Below are 13,089 nucleotides of genomic sequence, written 5' to 3'. Positions count from 1 at the left end.
CAGTAGTTTATAAAACAAAAATGAATAGGAAGATGACATGGCATTTAAGAAAATATTTAATGTTAAAAAATGTCGGACCCTCACAAGGGATCTCCTCCAATGGAGGCCAGGGGAGATTTTTCAAATTCGGACCCCCACCCCCACCTAGCTACGACTTTGGGCCCATTCATACATGGAGTGTCTCGATTTGGAAGAAGACGCTAAGCAGCAGGCACTTAGGGACAGTTGGAGAGAATCGCCCAGAGCCGACACGCCTGAAGGAAGGTTGTTGGTGACATTGGCGTAGCTAGAGTGGGGGGAGAATTTGAAAATCTTCCCAGGCCCCCACTTTTACATTAAAATTAAATTTTACGCAAAATGCAGGGGCCCCCAAAGAGGTAAATCCCCAGGGCCCCAAACGATGGAAAATTCCCAACTACGCCCCTTTTTAATAGATTAGAATCGTAACGTCATAACATTAAAAAAAAAACGCTTATAGATAAAGCAACTATGAAAGCGGACTAAACTTACAATATATGAAATTGCGATATACCTTAGCAGAGAAGCACTGATCATATTTATACAAGCTTCTATGAATGCTGTACTGCTGTGGACCTCCCTATTATAACCATTGAAATTTTTGTGTACAGTTGACAATGAATTTAGTTTTTGGTTAACAAATCTAGACAGTGCCAGAGCTACACTAATGTCAAGTAGTTAAAGTTTTCAATAATAATAATTATTATTTACACAACCGGGGGAAGGTGTGGTGGCCTAATGGTAATGACCTTGAACTCCGAACCGATGGGTCGAGGACAGTGGTGAATTTACCTATAACCAACAAAAGCTGTAGCTTAGCCCCCCCCACACACACACACACTTGTCTGGTGGCCTCCCAAATATTGTTTGAAGAAAAAAAAGCAAAGGAATAAAGTGCTTTATGATGATTACATGGAGCTCCAAATCTCAATTTAGCTTAGGGTCTTATAAACTCTAAATCGTGTCCTGATGATCTGACCCCAGGTTTAAATCTCAGTGAAGAGTCCACACAACTCTAATGGGTACCTGAGTTTGGTTGAAGAAAGTAACGCGGTTTGATGTTCGTTAATTTAAAAAAAAATAATTCTCTAAGAAACTATCTATAAAAGAAATTTCTACAAATCAAATAAGAACATAACAATAACATGTTATTCAACCTTGGTTAGACCAATAATAGAATTCCCTATGTATCTTTTGTTTGAGACCCTACAACTACCCCCCCCCCAAAAAAAAAAAAAAAACAAACTGAAACAGACATAAAATAGAGCAGGGAGATTTATAACAAACGAATATTCACATTTGACTAGAGTAACAAAAAGTAAAGTAGCAATTATCATGGGCGTAGCCAGGGGGGGGGGGTGGGGTACAAACCCCCCCCCCCCCGAAATGAACCCCCCCCCATAGGAGACGGACTTTAGTGACTGATTTTTTGCTTTGATTTTCTTTTTTTTAGGTAAGATTTTAATACTAAACCATCACTTGCCCCAGCATAACCAAAACCAAAGGGGTTTTGAGTTTAAAACCCCTACCATGGGGTTTTGAGTTTGAAACCCCCTACCACCGGGGGGGGGGAGACGGACTTAAGTGACATGTTTTTTTGCTTTGATTTTGTTAATTTTAGGTGATATTTTAATACTAATCCATCACTTGCCCCAATACAGCTAAAGGGGTTTTAAGTTTTAAAATACTAACATGGGGTTTAGAGTTTAAAACCCCTAACAGGGGGTTTTGAGTTTAAAACCCCCTACCACGGGTTTTGAGTTAAAAACCTCTAACAAGGGGTTTTGAGTTTAAAACCCCTACCATGGGGTTTTGAGTTTGAAACCCCCTTACCAGGGGTTTTGTAGTTAAATCCCCTCTTCTATAAAACAAAACACACAAAATATGCAAATGATAATCCCCAAATTCCAAGTGCACAGTTAAGAAAGATTTTGATTTTAAAACCCCATCCAAAATTTACGATAGACCCCCTCTTCAATATGAAAAAAAAACAAATTATGCACTCAAAATATTATGAGCGTAGCTAAATGGGTTTTGACTCAGTTTTAAGTTTAAACTCTCCTCTCTAGTGGAGTTTGAAGCTAAAAAATACATCTTCAATTAAAAAAAAAACAAATTATACACTCTAAAATCTAAGAGCGTAGCCATATGGGTTTTGAGTTTAAACCCCCGACAGCGGGGTTTGAAGTTAAAAAATACATCATCAATGTAAAAAAAAAGCAAATTACGCACTCAAAATGCTCTGAGCGTTGCCAAAAGGGGTTTTGAGTTCATATCCCCCTTCACAGGGGTTTGATGCTAAAAAATACCTCTTAATATAAAAAAAAAGCAAATTACACATTAAATTTTTTGAGCGTAGCCAAGCGATTTTGAGTTTAAACTCCTTTCCTCCAGATGGTTTTGAGTTTAAAATCCGCCTACAGAGCGTTTTGAGGTGGAAAACCTCTATCTTCAATATTACTCTAAAGCAAACTACAGTTACCAAATTATATGATAGTAGCTAAATGGGGTTTTGAATTTAAAAAACTACAACAAAGTCCTGAGATTTTTAGTTTAAAACCTCTAACAGATGATTTTGACGATAAAACTTCACTTTTCAATATGAAATCTAAAGCAAACTACATTCACCCAATTCCAAGAGCGTATCCAAGAGAGGTTACATTTCTACCAGTGGCGGGGCTTCATTATTAAAGTACAGTGAATAGTCATCTGCCGAAATTGAAAAACACTAAATGTGGCTCAACAAAGATGGCTAAGACAGATTTTAGGAGTTAGTTATTGAGACCGGGTCTAAGTCAAGGAAATCCTATGCCGAACTAGGAGTCGACCCCTTAGTAAAATTGTGACAGAGCGTCGCATGAAGTTTGCGGGACATGTTCTCCGACAAAATAAATTACGCATAATAAGAGTTGCGATGACATCCTAGTACAACTTGGCGCTACACATTCATGGAGGTCCTCGGAGCAGGTGGGAAGAGGCTTCAGAAATTACCAGTGACAGATTTTTGTGGAAACAGCTTGACGGCAAATGCGCCGAACGGCGCGGCAGGGTCTTAGTCAGTAAAAACAGCCCATACATTTTTGAAATAAGACTTTTTAATAGCAGGAAAATGCACCGTAGATACCTCAGAATATGCATTTTGTTGACATTCTATGCCAGAAATAGTGCTTGGCGGCGGGGCTCCGCCCCGCTCTAAGGTGAGCTCCTAGAGCTCCCCCAGAGCCCCTTGCTGGCAATGGCGGGGAGTCAACAATTTTTTCACTAACTCCAGGAAGAACCTATTCTAGGGCACAATAAACGTGTTCCAAAAGAATGAAGGGTCAGATTATGAACACACACACACATACATACAAAAATTTTTTTCGCGAAAGGGGGGGGAGGGGGCGGGGGAGAAAAAAATCCAATTATATATAATAATATATAATTATATATAAAACACTGAATCATAATTTAAAGATACAATAACACCCACTTATATACACAGATAGACACAAAGATAAAGGTACACTCCTTGTTCCATATGCTAGAACAAATTGGTACAAATGCTCCTTCTTCTCTAGTGCTATCATGGAATGGGTTGCCTGAGTCATCCAGGAAAAAACAATGTCATGGCTAGATTGACATAGGGATACGCTTGTTTGAAATAACGTCTGTATGTATAACATTTCTTAAATTTAACATTATTCAAAGTTTTCTTTAACGACTCTCAACGAAGACAGAAATCTCCTGAAATTACAATCGAGTCTTTTAGGAAGTGAATTGATCAACAATCATTTGATAATCTATTGCTTTCACAAACACTATGGTGGTCATCACAGAATTATACAATGTTATAGATTTTAATGATCTTCCACTCCATATGTGTACCGGTTCCATGGTTTAAGGGTTAGCACTCTGGACTCTGAATCCAGCGATCCGAGTTCAAATCTCGGTGGAACCTGAATATATTTTTTTAGTGTGGTAGGTGACCGAGGGATCGAGCATCACGAGTAGGACGTAATCATCTTCTCTTTTGAAGTCACGTCTGTAAGGATCTCGGTTGATGGCTGGGAGTTTGAAATCTTTCGTTAAGGAAAATAAAGTTCGTTGTGCTGGCTACATGACACGACGTTTAACCCTCAGACAAAGAAACAGATAAGCTTTAGTTTATCTGACTTTTAGATCCAGTTGCGTAGCTATGGTGGGGGGGGGGGAGAATTTGAAAATCACCCTAGGCCCCCACTTCTTTACAAAATAAACTGTTGAGCGTGTTCAAGGTATTTTAATTAATTTAAATATTCTAAAAATGTTTCAAATCTTAACAAGTCAATGTTATTTCATGTTCGATAAATATTTTCTAAAAATTACATTGGATTTTTTAAAGATTTAATTTTTATGAATATTTTTCTGATGTGTAAAGAATAAAAAAAATCAACTCACACTGTCTGTCTATCTGTTTGGCTGATACATATTTTTTTAAAATGTTTTTTCTCCAAAACCCAATTTTGGTTCAAGTTTAAATTTTTGCACCATTATTTCTTTTACCTAACAAAACAATGGTATTGAACAAAGGAAATATATTGCAATTGTAATAGTATCACAAAATAATTAAATGAGTGATCCAAACTTTTTGATACAATTACATTACATGTAGGAAACTACAGACCAGTATCACTTACCAGCATCACATGTAAAATCCTAGAACACATAATATGTAGCAACATCATAAACCACTTAGACAAACATAATGTCCTCACACCATACCAACATGGCTTTAGGAAATATAGATCATGTGAAACACAACTAATAGGACTAATTGATGATTTTTCAAAAGGTTTAGATAATAGTGAACAAATAGATGCTATCTTACTAGATTTTTCTAAGGCTTTTGACAAAGTTCACCACCATAGTTTGCTTAAAAAATTAAAATATTTCGGCATTAATGGTCCACTGCATCAGTGGATTAAAGACTTTCTGATAGGGAGAGAACAAACTGTAATAATAAATGACTCTGAATCAACACCGATAACAGTAAACTCAGGTGTACCTCAAGGAACAGTCTTGGGTCCACTACTATTTTTAATTTACATAAATGATTTACCAAATTGCATTACTTCAGGAACAAAAGTCAGATTATTTGCAGACGATTGCATAATATATAGAACAATAAAAACAACACAAGACACAGATATTTTACAAAGAGAATTAGATGAATTACAGAAATGGGAATCAAATTGGAGCATGTCTTTCCACCCAGAAAAATGTCAGTTGTTAAGAGTAACAAAAAAACTAAAACAAATTAATTCCACTTATCTTATTCATGGCAAACCAGTAACACAGACTAAAAACGCAAAAAACATAGGTGTTATAATAAATGAAAAACTGTCATGGAATCCACATATTGATGAAACTACAAAAAAATCAAACAAAGCATTAGGATTTATTAAAAGAAATTTCCATAAATCAAATAAGAACATAAAACTAAAATGTTATTTAACCTTGGTTAGGCCAATAATAGAATATGCATCCTCTGTTTGGGACCCCTCAACTCAAGAAAACATTAAGAAACTAGAACAGACACAAAATAGAGCAGTGCGATTCATAACAAACGAATATTCACATTTGACTAGAGTAACACATTTAGTAAAATCACTAAATTTAGAAAGCCTTCAGGACAGAAGGCTCAAAAGTAAAGTAGCAATAATACATGAAGCACTGAACCATAATCTTCAAATACAAAAACAAAATTTAATAAAATACTCTGAAAGATACAAAGATAAAGGCACATTCCTCGTCCCATATGCTAGGACAAATTTGTACAAATACTCCTTCTTCCCTAGTGCTATTAGAGCATGGAATGGGTTGCCTGAGCTAGCCAGGAAAACCAGTGACTTGGCAGAATTTAAGTCATTGGTTAATATGCATGACTAAATGCATGACGCGTAGGACGTAATCATCTTTTTTTTTTGAAGTAACGTCTGTATTAGATAAGATAAGACATTTAATATAAAGTTTGCTATTTTTTTTATTCTAGTTTGGCAATCTTGGAATTTTTATTCTTTTCGAACCATAAAAGACGTTTAATTTTGTACTTGGTTTTGTGTTGCTTTGAATATAAAAAACATAACTATGTACTTTTCACTGTTGACGTTGAATCTATGCGTTTGTTTCAGTGTTTTCTTATGCATTTGTTCAATCCACTCTGTTTTAATAGCTGTACAAACAAATGTCAACTTTTCTCTGATAAGCTTTTGTTCTGTAGTCGAACAACGTAAAAGTAGTTTATTTTTTTTATGCCGCTCCTTCTATTGTTCAGGATTCGAGAGTCAGTTTATTTTGATAGCTACATAAACAAATCTTCCCGTGTATCTGAAGTGTAGGTATTGTGCACTGGACCGCACAGGACTTCAGTGACAGCGGCTCTCTTTTGTTCCTGAAGTGGTGACCACGGCGATCTTTTGTTCCCTGAGTTGTGACCGCGGCAGTGACATAAGTCGTCGCTTTTGACACTTTGTCTTTTGTTGTCTTATCTCTATAGAGCATCAGGATTGGTCAGTGTGGTCAGTCTGATGAAAAGGGCGCAAAAAAAAAATACAGGATATGACGTAGACAACCAAAGTTGTTATATAAACGTGTGTAGACTTTAACACACTTCAATTCGTTACTCTGACTTGCAGCGCATGTTATTCGTACTGGATTGTTTTTGTGACTTTTAGTATTTTGGAAATTATTTCTCTTATAAGAAACGATCTCCGAGTTTTAAATATCAGAATACACACTGGTAAGTAAAATGTTATATACATTTTTTTAAATTTTTCAATTGTTAACTTTCATGATTTTAGTTATATTGCAAAATTAATAATTGGAAGCTAGTTTGCAAAAGTGTCACCTTGATAAGTGTTGACCTAAAATAGAGGAAAACCTTTTAAAAGTTTATTGTAGTTAATATGTTCTATCAGTATAAGATACATATATAATATAATAGTTAACCCACTTAGACTTTACGATCTGTGGGGAGATAATGTAAAGGTCATCTGTTTCTGTGGCCCACGATTAACGAGGGTATCATGTGGTCAGCCTTTACGTTTCTCCATCTAAAATTAGGTAGTCATTCTAGCTGGGTGGACTTAGAGGCGCCCAAAGATCCCGAAATTAAAAATCCCAGTCCGCATTAATATTCGAACCTGGAACGCCAATTCGAAAGACAAGCGTTTGCCGCTCATTCACATCGACCCCTTATAATATTATCTTATAAATTACAAACTTTTCTAGAAAAATTATTATATTATTATAATATTGAAAACTATTATCAATATTGCTAAATGTAAAACTCCCTGCTATTACATTTAAGATGATTATCCCATGATTCATATATTATTCAAGTTATACCAAGATGAAATTGTTAAAAAAAATGTTATTTATTCACGCAAAACATTTTGTTTTATGTTAGCAAGTGTGTAAGAAATCGAAATTCAAATTTAATTAAAATATATTTATATTTTTAATTTTGCAGATAATATCATGGAGAAAAGCTTAAACTCAACACTGCACAAACCTAGAGCCTTGAAAAGAGAATTTTCTGCTTCGGACAAGTAAGTTACTAATCTTTTTCTCATATTATCATAAAATATAGTCAGGAAACTAATACAAGAAAAAGAAAAAGTTAAAGCCTAAGCGTTTTTCACACTTAATTATCCCTCTATTAATTCCAAATAATCGTCTGAGTGATTCCCTCACCCTATTGTTGTTAATAAAATAACAGTAGCAATTTGATTCTTTAACTAATAGTCATTTTCATGTTTTAGTTCGCATTCTAGTAAATAAAAAATTAAAAATATAATTTGATTGAAATTATTAGTCGCAAACCTGGGGACTCGAGTTCGAATCCTTGTGAATACTGGGATTTTTTTTTTCGGAATTTTTAGGGCGCCTCTGAGTGCACCCACCTTTAATGGGTAACTGACATAAGCTGGCAAAAAAATAATGACGGTTGGTCGTTGTGCTGACCACATGAAAACCTTGTTAACTACAAGCCAAATAAACAGATTACCATTACATCAACTGCCCTGTTTGTCGCAAGGCATTAGAGGGAAAACTTCTTCTTGAGTTGATTCATAGTCCTTTATGAGTTGATTCATAGTCCTTTATGAGTTGCTCCATAGTACTTTATGAGTTTTACACATAGTCGCTTCAGAACTGATTTGTTTTAAGAATATTTAAATTGACACTTATGTAAATATATTTTTAGGATCAACAATTTTGTTTCTCTGCCAAATTTTTTATATGTATAGGTTTTTACATTTACTAATAAAATGAAAGTAATTAATTGAAATACTTTATTTGTTGTTTTTTCTCCAGCGACAAGTGTTTGAAGGATCAAATGAAATATACCATAGAGAATATAAATGCAGCAATTAAAAGAGGAGATCACGTGAGTGTGGCCAACATTATTGGTACACAGATACGCAGGACAACATACTATGGCAAAAAGATCATGAAGCAGGCATTCATTAAGGCTTGCCTGGCAGGCGATTGCCGTATCGTGTGTCTGCTACTTCGTAATGGAGCTGACGTCAACGAGGCGTCCATTGAAGACTTCACACCAATCAAGGCTGCTGTTCTGTCTAATTCTTACCAAACTGTTGAGCTGCTTCTGGAATGTGAAGCTAGTGCCAAAACTCCTAAAAAGCCTTCACAAGACAACGTGCTTCATGTGGCGCTGAAGGGAGGATTTCACCCCAGCCTTGTCATAGGCTCAGAAAGATGGGAGGCCGAGTTCCTAACTGATACAAAAATTATTAAACTTTTGATTGACCATGGAGCTTCAGTTAACCAGAAATGTGCAAACGGTTACCTGCCATTGTCACTTGCTGCCTCTTCCAACAGGGATGCTGTCATCACTCACCTCATTAAGAAAGGCGCTGATGTCAACAGCGTGGACAGTAGGTATGGGATGACTCCATTGATGCACGCAGCTATTGCAGGCAATGTCTACATCGTAAGACAGCTTCTGAAATATAAAGCAGCCATAGACATCACAGACCAATGGGACTATACAGCTCTCATGTTGGCTACTCAGTTCAATAAGCCTTTAGTTGTCTCAACTTTAATTCAGGAGGGCGCTGATGTCAACAAGGTCAGTGGCTTTGACGGAAAGAGCGCCCTAATTTTGGCTATAGAGTCCTACTGTTGTGACACAGTTAATATTCTGCTGGAAAACGGCGCGGACGTGAACTATAGAAAGCCAATCCACAAGAGTGGGACGACTGCATTGATGATAGCCGCTCAAAATGGTTTCATAGAAGCCGTGGAGAGTTTATTATCTTGCAATGCAGATGTGGATCTGAGAGACGAGGATGGACATACCGCAGAATGTTTGTGTTCAGATAGTGAAATACTTGAACTACTAAATATGTGACAATAAATTAGTTGATGTTTTTAGGCAATAAATTTATGTTTTGTTACAATTATAACTATTTACAGAATATATTAAAATGCCAAATTTTTTATCTTATGAATTTTTGAAATGCAATTTTTTTTATTCTGTATGCTCTAATGTAGTAATCAATAAAATATTTAATTAAATGAATGAATAGTTTTCTGTTATTGTTTTTATTTGTTTGTCTATTTTTCCTTTAGCTGAAAACTAAGTTTACAAATATTTAAATTTAGATAGCCTTTATAAGAGAACACTCAAAAGTAAAGTAGCAATTATTTATAAAACACTGAAGCATAATCTTTAAATACAAAAACAAAATCTAATAAAATACTCAGAAAGACACAAAGATAAAGGCATGTTTCTCGTTTCATATGCTAGGACAAATTTGTACAAATACTCCTTCATCCCTAGTGCTATTAAAACATAGAATGTGTTGACTGAGCCAGACAGGAAATTCTGTGACCTGGCAGAATTTAAGTCAATTGTTAACATGCATGACTCGATGCATGACACAAAAGACGTAATCCTCTTTTTTTTTGGAAGTAAGGTCAGTATTATATAAGATAAGACTGGTACTTAAGTATCTGAGAGAGGCTAGAAGAGAAAGGGTAGCTTTGGTTTTAATTCACAAGAACAAAATTGTTAAAATCATTAGGACTTTTCGACTATTAGCCACTCTTTTGGTCTGCAATTTTTCTTAAATAAATTCATAATGCTATTATTTCTTTCTTTTTTTGAACAAATTATAACAAGAAAATATTATAATTGCTTTTTATTTTCCTAGATACAAAACAAAAAAGTTAATACCGATACATAATGAATTTAAAAAAAATTGCTTTTGTGTTGTCAATTAAAAGAATATTAATTGTGCACAATTTAAGCTTGATCCGTGACTGGGTGTCTGAGAAATCTCATGTACACAATTTTTTCATACGCACAGAGAAATCACGTGTGCACATTTTTTTTCAGACAGACAGACGGACAGGGTGAGTTGATATAAGGTTTATTAAAACACAACTGATGATGTGTTAAAACACAATTTGAAACAGAAAAAATATCTAAAACAAAAAATAATATAACAACAGACAAACATTTTAGTCGGCACTTGTAGGTCAGTAATACTCCCAGCAACAGTTTACTTATTATAAACAAATTGGATTATTTGAAATATTGCACTTTTTTCTTTTAACTGAGAAGAACAAAAATCAATATTAATAAAGAAAATCAACCAATTTGCTAATTAATTAAATGTAATAAATGATTCGATATATAATCTGACCATATCTTATAGATTTAACGGATGCATAAAACGACCCCCTTCTATATCACACAAATGTTCTGTTAAATAAAATAAAACTTAAAAAAATGAAAATGAAATTAAAATAAAACCATTAGAAATAAAAGAAAATAAAGACCAGGTCCGACAAAGAGAAAGTCGAAGTTAAAAAAAAAAGTGTATACTTCACTTGTGTGTACTCTCCCACACTATAATCTAACTCGGAAGTTAATCATATTCAATTTTTTACTAGGATATTCCCCCCTCTCTCACACAAACACACACACACATACACTTTGCAGAAAAAAAAGAAGAATCTATGTATACTTCTTTTGCATTATTATTGAAAAAAATAACGAATTGAAATGTTAAATTATTGACTTGAGCTGAATACCTTCTCCTACGTACCACTCCCACAATGCTATGTACCTACAACTTATCTGGACCAGCTTGAAAAATAAGGGAGGAGTTAAATTAAGGGAGTGGATTTTACAGGAATTGTTTTTTTTTAAGGTGAGCGTCCTGAAATCTAACGCCTCCTCGGGCCGACTCTCCTAGTGAGGTATTTACACCTAATGAAGATTGTATAGTTATTAATTGTTAATTACAATTTAGAGAGTCGACCTATAAAGATGACTAAATAGGCTTCAGTAAAGTAAAAATTCTTTCCAATGCTCGAGAGCAAATGAACTATTTTTTTAAAATTATTCTTGTGTTATCAGGTAAAAGAAATAATTGCAAAGAAATTTCAGCTTGATTCGAGATTGGGTGTCGAAAAGATAACAAGTATAACTTTTTACCAGACAGACAGAGTGAGTTTATATACGCTTTGTAAAAACAAACCAGAAAATTAGCAGTTAATTTTGTATCATCATGTTTATTATAATCTTTAGTCCATTAGGCATGTTGGCTGAGTGGCACATTTTTTTAAATTTCCCAACTGTACCATGCAGTGGCGGACAAGGTGCCTAAATCGGCCCTGCCATTTCTTACAATCAGTCCACATATTGACAACCATAATAGGTATCCCTTAGTATCTGTCGTCCTAATATGTAAAGCTTTATAAAGTTTTAAAGACTGAGCTCGTGCATGCGCTAGTTGAAGTAAGGGAATGATTTAGAGCAGACAGACAGAGTAAGTTTATATACGCTTTGTAAAAACAAACTAGAAAATTAGCAGTTAATTTTGAATTATCATGTTTATTATAATCTTTAGTCTATTAGGCATGTTTTTTAGGCACATTTTTTTATTCCCAAACTGTACGATGCAGTGGCGGACTAGGTGCCTAAATCGGCCCTGGCATTTCTTACAATCAGTTCACATATTGACAGCCATAATAGGTATCCCTTGGTATCTGTCTTCCTAATATGTAATGCTTGATAAAGCTTCAAAGACTGAGCTCGTGCATACGCTAGTTGACGTAAGGTATTGATTAGGAGGGTCTATAAAATCTAAAAAAAAACAAATCTACAGTACAATTGTAATCTTAATGAGGTAGAAAATCATGAGCGCCCGCTTGGGAGTGAAAGTGGATGCACTTGCACCTTCCTGGATTCTGAGTAGTGAAATTCAAGTAATTTTTTTGCACCATCAAATCAATTATCTTCTAAGTAACAACTGAACAAGTAGTGCCTCCACTGAAGTAATGATAAATTAATTTTGTAGCGGAATAGTTTTAGCTTATTAGGAATTGATGGCAAAGAATGTACGTGCACCACTTTTGGATTCTGAAAAGAAAAGGCTAAAATGTTAATGGCCAACCATGTACGCTATATTACGGCCCTTCAATTCTTTGCACTAGAGAGTGAAATATTCTATAGCACGTAAGTCGCGACGACTGCTTTCATTTGCATATAATTATAGTTTGTATTATCATTAATTGATAACCCTAAAAATATTAAAGTTCCCCTTTCAGACCTTGTGGTCTATAGGGCAGATGATTTCATCTGTTTCTTTTGCCTACGGTTAACAAGGGTGTAATGTGGCCAGCACAACGACCAACCGCCGTTACTTTTCCCTAACTAATGTCAGGTGGGTGGACTCAGAGGCGCTTGAAGATCCCGAAATTAAAAATCCCAGGCTGCATTAGGATTCGAACCCCGGTTCACGGTTCGGAAGTCAAGCGCTCTACCGCTCAGCCACCGCGCCTTTAATTAAAGCCCTAGAATATGATAAATATTTTTTTTTATCCATGGAAGAGAAATCTATGCCAGCTGTCTTTCAATGTTGATAATTTTTTTTACATTTCTTTGAACAATAGTGAAGAGTTCAGTCATTTTATAGAATGTATGTAGGTCTTGTGGAGTTACGGTTCGTGTTAGCGCTCTATAAAGCTTACGATGGTAGAGGGTTTGCAAACTTTTTTAACCGTCGTCCG

The 13,089-nt window shown here is 35.1% G+C and overlaps 1 non-coding gene across 1 annotated transcript; it reads left to right on the top strand.

Annotated features, from left to right (window-relative positions):
* Window positions 1-3,886: 3,886 nt before the first annotated feature.
* On the top strand, window positions 3,887-3,958 carry Trnaq-cug (transfer RNA glutamine (anticodon CUG)). The gene has a single exon. It is a non-coding gene; the product is annotated as a tRNA-Gln (tRNA).
* The last annotated feature ends 9,131 nt before the right edge of the window (window positions 3,959-13,089 follow it).

This window comes from Biomphalaria glabrata, chromosome 1 (genome assembly GCF_947242115.1).
Source record: "Biomphalaria glabrata chromosome 1, xgBioGlab47.1, whole genome shotgun sequence".
NCBI lineage: Eukaryota > Metazoa > Mollusca > Gastropoda > Planorbidae > Biomphalaria > Biomphalaria glabrata.
The sequence above is the reverse complement of the archived record's forward strand: the minus strand, read 5'-3'. Positions and strand labels throughout refer to the sequence as shown.